This window comes from Salminus brasiliensis, chromosome 15 (genome assembly GCF_030463535.1).
Source record: "Salminus brasiliensis chromosome 15, fSalBra1.hap2, whole genome shotgun sequence".
Taxonomy (NCBI): domain Eukaryota; kingdom Metazoa; phylum Chordata; class Actinopteri; order Characiformes; family Bryconidae; genus Salminus; species Salminus brasiliensis.
In genome coordinates, this window is record NC_132892.1 from 7,952,565 (window position 1) to 7,959,045 (window position 6,481).

Genomic DNA, 6,481 nt, shown 5'->3' on the forward strand with positions numbered 1-6,481 from the left:
AAGCTCCGTGGAGACTCTTTTTTTTTGAGTAACTAATGGAAAATACTATCTTGCAGTGCATTCCTGTACTAACAAATACTTCCCTGTACTTCCAAGCTCTTCATTATTACTCTGAAGAGCTTTTGAAAGATATACTGTAGTGGCCGCATTCATGTATAATGTAATCCACTCCAACTCTTAATAAAGTAGACAATTTGTACAAAGAAGTACCATTTCCTATTCTGTAATGATAGATTTATGACCACAGTACAATAAATCCTTAGGCTGTTTAAGGACAGTGGACATCAGGCACCACCAGTATATTTGATGATTGGGGCCTATGCCTCTCCATGGAAACAAAACTATTTAGATGTTGAAACAGTGCTACCTCTTAAGTATGAGTAGCCTGGAGAATGTCAAACTGTTCCCTAATATTGGAAGCAGGAACTGACACTTAATCATGCTTTATTTAGCTCACAACTGCCAAGTTAGCAAGTTTTCTAATAAATAAATATAGGCCAATGACCAAAGACTTACCTCCATTTAATGATACCCGATGAGCATCTGGTACCTTTGAAATCTGTGGTGTAGCGTCCATAGCTGGTGTAAAAATCAACAGTGTAACTGCTGTGATTAATTTCAGCATCTCAGCCTTCTGCGTGTCTGCGTCGTTGCAAGTGTACCTTTTCAATTCCTCTAGCTTCCTCACAGCAGGCGAAAGCAGTGTCTAATATAGTCTAAAATATTGTTTTTTATAGATGCTATTTATTAATATCTGTCAGTGTGATACACACACTTTTGCAACACTTGTTAGCCCGATGCGCCCCTACAATGAGAAGGCTTGTCGAGTGTGTGGTTTCTTTTAGAGGCTGTTACATCAATGTTGAACGTCGCTCTTTCTATCATCACAGAGGTTCCAACCGGTTATTTAAACCAGGCACAGCATGGGTGTGGAGTTTACTTCGCTTCGGCACTGTCCAATCCAGCAATATGCCCCGCCCCGCAATGGCTCGGCGTCGCTGTGACATTTGGGTCTGTGTTTTGCGTTGGGGCCCTCCATTGTGAAGAAGGCAGCAGGCAATGGGCCCTTCTGCGTCAGAGGCCCTTTCTCCTTCAGCTCCTGTGCAAACACATTAAGAAGCTTCTTATCATTGCTTATACAGCAGGGCGCCTGGCCACTCAATCCTCCAACTCCAATGAGACAGTGGACACATCAAATTTAAACAATGTTTGATGCATGTTTCTGTGCAAATAAGGTATATCTATTCAATTGTTTAGCCCATTGCATTCAAAATCACATAAGAAGATAAGATGCAGTGGAGCCAGTGAAGTGATCTCAGTTGACAAGTCACAACTTCTGGAGCTTGACGGCTAAAATTCTGATGTCAAACATTATTATGCAGACTCTAAACGTAGATAGATTTTAGGTGATTAGAGAAGCTATTTATGTAGATTTACTTCTAGGCTCAGCCATCCGAAATTATTGTTACTAAGGAAAATGTGTGTACTAAGGAAAATTGTATTGTATGGTATGGTTTATGAGCTTGCACTGACAATATGACAGTATCTTAAGCTTTCAATGTGTTGCTTTTTTGATTGCTGCAAAGCCCATGATGTTGTGTATTCTAATTAAATAATAAACAGCCCTACTTCTAGTCAGGGTTAAGTTTTTCAATATGACCGGCAATAAACCAATAAATTTATGTTCAATCTGAAATTAGAACCCAGTCCCAATAAAAGTACCAGAAAGTTTTGATTTTGTGACAACGGAAGTCTTGTTCTAGCACATGTGACGGATTGTATCCCTCTACAATCTTGTCTGTTTGTAACTCTCTATTACAGACACCACACACCACAAATCCATACCACACACTGTCCGTCTACCCATCGTTCAATAAATCTATCTATCTACATATATCTATCTATCTATATATGTCTTTTTGTCTGTCTGCAACTCTCAATCACAGACACTGCACAAATAACACTCTCCCCACCACACAATCAACACACCCACACACTGTGCACACTCCACTCCACATCACATACACCACAAACACAACACATTACCACCCAGCAACACTTTATCAACTACTTAGGATACCATAGCAACAGTCTAGCAACTACTGAGCAACACCTTGGCTAAACACTTGAGATACCATAGCAACTGCTTAGCAACCACATGAGATACCATAGCAACAGCGTAGCAACTACTTAGCAACCACCTAGCAAAACTGTCCACCTGGTTATAGCAATAGCCTAGCAACACCTTACCAACGACCTCGGATACTATAGCAATCACCTTGCAACCACTTAGACACACATTAGCATCCACCTGGAACACCACAGCAACCACCAAGGAACTCCTTAGCCACTACCTGGGATATCATAGCAACTGCCTAGCAACCACTTAGCAACATTTACATTTAGGCATTTAGCAGACGCTCTTATCCAGATCCTATTTACTCAAGGATAACCTCAGCTAGTTGAATAGACAAAAAATTCAAAAGTTCAAGTTTAGACACTACTAAACACAAGTCAGTAAGGTGACCACTCTAATATTCGCCCAAGTACTCTTGGAAGAGGTGGGTCTTCAGTCTGTGTTTAAAGACAGTGAGTGACTCTGCCGTTCGGACACCCAGGGGAAGTTCGTTCCACCACTTCCGCTTGTCTTCCGTGGATTTTGAGGGATGGCGGGTCGAGCCGAGCCATACTTGAAGCTCGAAGGGCTCTTGGTGTGGATCGGCTTTTGACCACTGCCATTGAGTACAGAGGGGCTGGTCCATTGTTGGCTTTGTAGGCCAGCGTCAAGGTTTTGAATCTGATGCGGGCAGCTACGGGCAGCCAGTGAAGAGAACGCAGCAGTGGAGTGACATGGCTGAAATTAGAAACGTTGAAGACGACCTGTGCCGCTGCATTCTGGATAAGTTGCAGGGGCCTGATGGTGCGCAGAGGGAGACCAGCCAGAAGAGAGTTACAGTAGTCAAGTCTTGTGACGAGAGACTGAACGAGCACCTGGGCAGCCTCTATAGAGAGGATGTTGTACAGGAGAAATCTGCATGACCAAGTTACGTTTGCGACATGACTTGAGAATGATAACTGATCATCCATTACTACAGCAAGGCAGTTGGTTCTTGTTTGAGGTGGTGAGCCGCCAAACAAGAAGAGACCTTAGCAAGACATGCTGAATCCATGAAATAATATCACTTTACCAAGAGAGCTAGTAGAGTGAGAAAATAAGAGGACCAGGAACCGAGCCTTGTGGAACACCAGTGGAGAGACTACAAGGAGCGGACGTGTCCCCCTGCCTTGTTATCAGGTATGAGTGTCCCTGCAGGTACGATGCAAACCATCGGCATGCAGAGCCGGTAATTCCAAGGCCGGCAAGGATAGACAGGAGGATCTTGTGGTCCACTGTGTCAAAAGCTGCAGAGAGGTTGAGGAGGATCAGAACCAATGAAAGTTTGGCAGCTTTAGCTGGATGGAGTTTCTCTGTAACTGCAATGAGAGCAGTTTTAGTAGAGTGTTCTGGTTTGACGCCAGACTGGTTAGGGTCCTGTAGATTGTTTAGAGTTAGAAAGAGAGACAGTTGGTTGTAGACGGAACATTTGGGAAACTTTTAAAGGAAAGAGAGAAGAGAAATGGGTCTGTTGTTGCCGATGTCCAAGCTGTCCAGAGTTGGCTTCTTTAGGATAGGCACAACTCTGGCAGACTTGAAGGCGGATGGTACATGATCTGCCAACAAAGAGCTGTTTATGATGAAGGAGATAAAAGGAAGGAGGTTTGGAGCAATTGTTTGGAATAGTGTGGATGGAACAGGGTCTAGCGGACAGGTGGTAGGATTATTAGAGGTGAGAAGATGCAGGAGGTCATCGGAGGAAGGATCGGTTCAACCTTTTCTTCAAAGAAGGAGACACAATCTTCTGCAGACAGGATAGTGAGTGGTGGGGGAGTAGGAGGGTTGAGGAGAGAGGAGAAGATGGTGAATAGTTTGCCTGGGTCAGATGCAGATGCTTCCAGTTTCCCCCTGTAGAAAGATGCTTTAGCAGCAGCAACTTCCGTTCTGAACCTGGAGAGAAGAGACTTATAGAAGTAGGGGTCGGAGTCATGTTGTGACATCCTCCACTTCCTTTCAGCCATTCTTAGCTCTCTACGGTTGTTGCAGAGAACATCTGACAGCCACAGGGAAGGTGGAAAAGAATTTGCTGACCTAGATAAGAAAGGGCAGAGAAGGTTGACAGAAGTGGAGATAGATGAGAGGAGAGTGTTTGTAGCAGTTTCTAGTGGGAGAAAGGAGAAAGATTCAAGATGTGGAAGAGTGGTCAGAACAGTTAAGGCAAGAGCTGAGGTGGAAACAGAGCGAAGATTGCGGTAAAGAGTGGAAGAACTTGTGGTGGTTAAAGAAGCAGAGAGGGGGAATGAGAAGGAGAGAAAGTGGTGATCAGAGAAGTCCAAAGGAATCACAGCCACATCCAGAGCAGGGACAGGTCTGCTGGAGATAAGGTTCCCTGCTCTGTGTGTTGGTGCAGACTGGTTGAACGTGAGATCAAAGGATTTCCTCCGGAAGCTGAGAAAGGCCCGTCTCCCTCCACCCATCCTCACCCTCTTCTATAGGGGAACCATAGAGAGCATCCTAAGCAGCTGCATCACTGCCTGGTTTGGGACCTGCACAGCCTCTGACCGCAAGTCCCTCCAACACATTGTGAGGACAGCCGAGAAGATCATCGGAGTCTCTCTCCCCTCCGTCATGGACATTTACACCACCCGCTGCATCCGCAAAGCAACCAGCATTGTGGATGACTCCACCCACCCTTCACACAGACTGTTCTCCCTTCTGCCATCAGGAAGAAGGTACCGCAGCATCCGGTCCAACACGACCAGACTCTGTAACAGCTTCTTCCCCCCAAGCCATCAGACTCCTCAACACAACTCAACTTCTGAACTGATATCTTTCTGGTACATGTACACTCTCTCTCTCTCTCTTTCCAACCATTTACCCCAGATAACATGGGAAGCATTTTTTGCACAAGCATTTGCACTAATAACTTTACTACCTCACTGGACTCTATTTATTGCACATTGCACAATTTGCACACTACCGTCATTTTTTATTATTCTCTGGTCTGTACTGTGTTGTGTTGTCTGTCCGCACTTGTTTGTTTGTGTTGCACTTGTGTCTTGTATGCACTGTCTATGTTGCACCATGGTCCTGGAGGAACGTTGTTTCGTTTCACTGTGTACTCTGTATGTAGTTGAAATGACAATAAAACCCACTTGACTTGACTTGACTTGACTTGATAGCTTAATGCTAGTGTGTTATACTCCTCTATCCCACACCTGGCATTAAGCATGGTGCATGGTTCATGGTTCATGTTTATTTGCTCCAGATAGTCACGAATTTACCACCAACAAACAATCTTTAAACAATTAAAAAAAAAATCCATATTAAAAAAAATGGCAATATTCTGACTTGATGAGGTAATGACATCATGCACATGGTGTATGTTCTTTATGTGAGTCATTTTGAACAGAAAGAACGGGCAGGGGCAGTGGTGGCTCAGCGGTTAGAGCTTGGGCTATCGATAACAGGGTTGTGGGTTCGATTCCCGGGCTTGGCAAGCTGCTACTGTTGGGCGCTTAACAAGGCCCTTTACTCTCTCTGCTCCCCGGGCGCTGGAGTTGGCTGGCTGTGTGTGTGTGTGTGTGTGTGTGTGTGTGTGTGTGTGTGTGTGTGTGTGTGTGTGTGTCTGTGTCATGTACACACACATGGTACATTACAAAATGAAACTTTTTTATTAATTTTGTTGCAATAGCAGGTTTTTGAAATTAATAAAAAATATTAATCTGTTTTGTCATAACGCTAACCCCTAGTGGACACAATAGGTGGTTTCAACTGGAAAATGATCTCAAACAAATGTCATGATACTGAAATGTAAACGTTTTAATCCAGGTTTATATCATCAACACATATTAATATTAAAGACCACTTTTTTTATACAAACATGTCACATAAATAAAAAAATTCATATAATATATAAACATAAACTTATAATATTATAACTTATAATAAGATATAATATAATAAGCATTATTCTCCAATATAAGATATTTTTATTGACCATAATGTAACCTAAGCTGTAAAATATCTCTGAGGCTTGACAGCTTTGAAGGGATAAATGCAAAGGTGGGGTGAGACAATTTTACCACAGAATGTTAACTGCTTTACAAAGGATAATAAGTCTTGGTATAAATTACATAAAAAGTGAGTGGCTCCTTGATGTGCTCATGACAATGATATCAGGTGACAGTTTGCTACTTTCTTCTGAGTGTAGGACTAAACTCTCCACAGAGCAGAACTAAACTGAATGTTACTTTGTACAACTAGCTTGAATTGAGTGACACAATTGAGCTTGAATTGAGTGACACAAGTAAACACCTGGGTAAGCTCCTTTATACTTTAGAAAACACACACATAAGCTCTTTTTCCACAGGATGTGAACATGTT

General features: G+C 43.0%; 1 pseudogene; it reads right to left on the minus strand.

Annotated features, from left to right (window-relative positions):
- Nucleotides 1–2,531: 2,531 nt before the first annotated feature.
- On the minus strand, nucleotides 2,532–5,327 carry LOC140536270 (uncharacterized; annotated as a pseudogene).
- Between the last annotated feature and the right edge of the window lie 1,154 nt (nucleotides 5,328–6,481).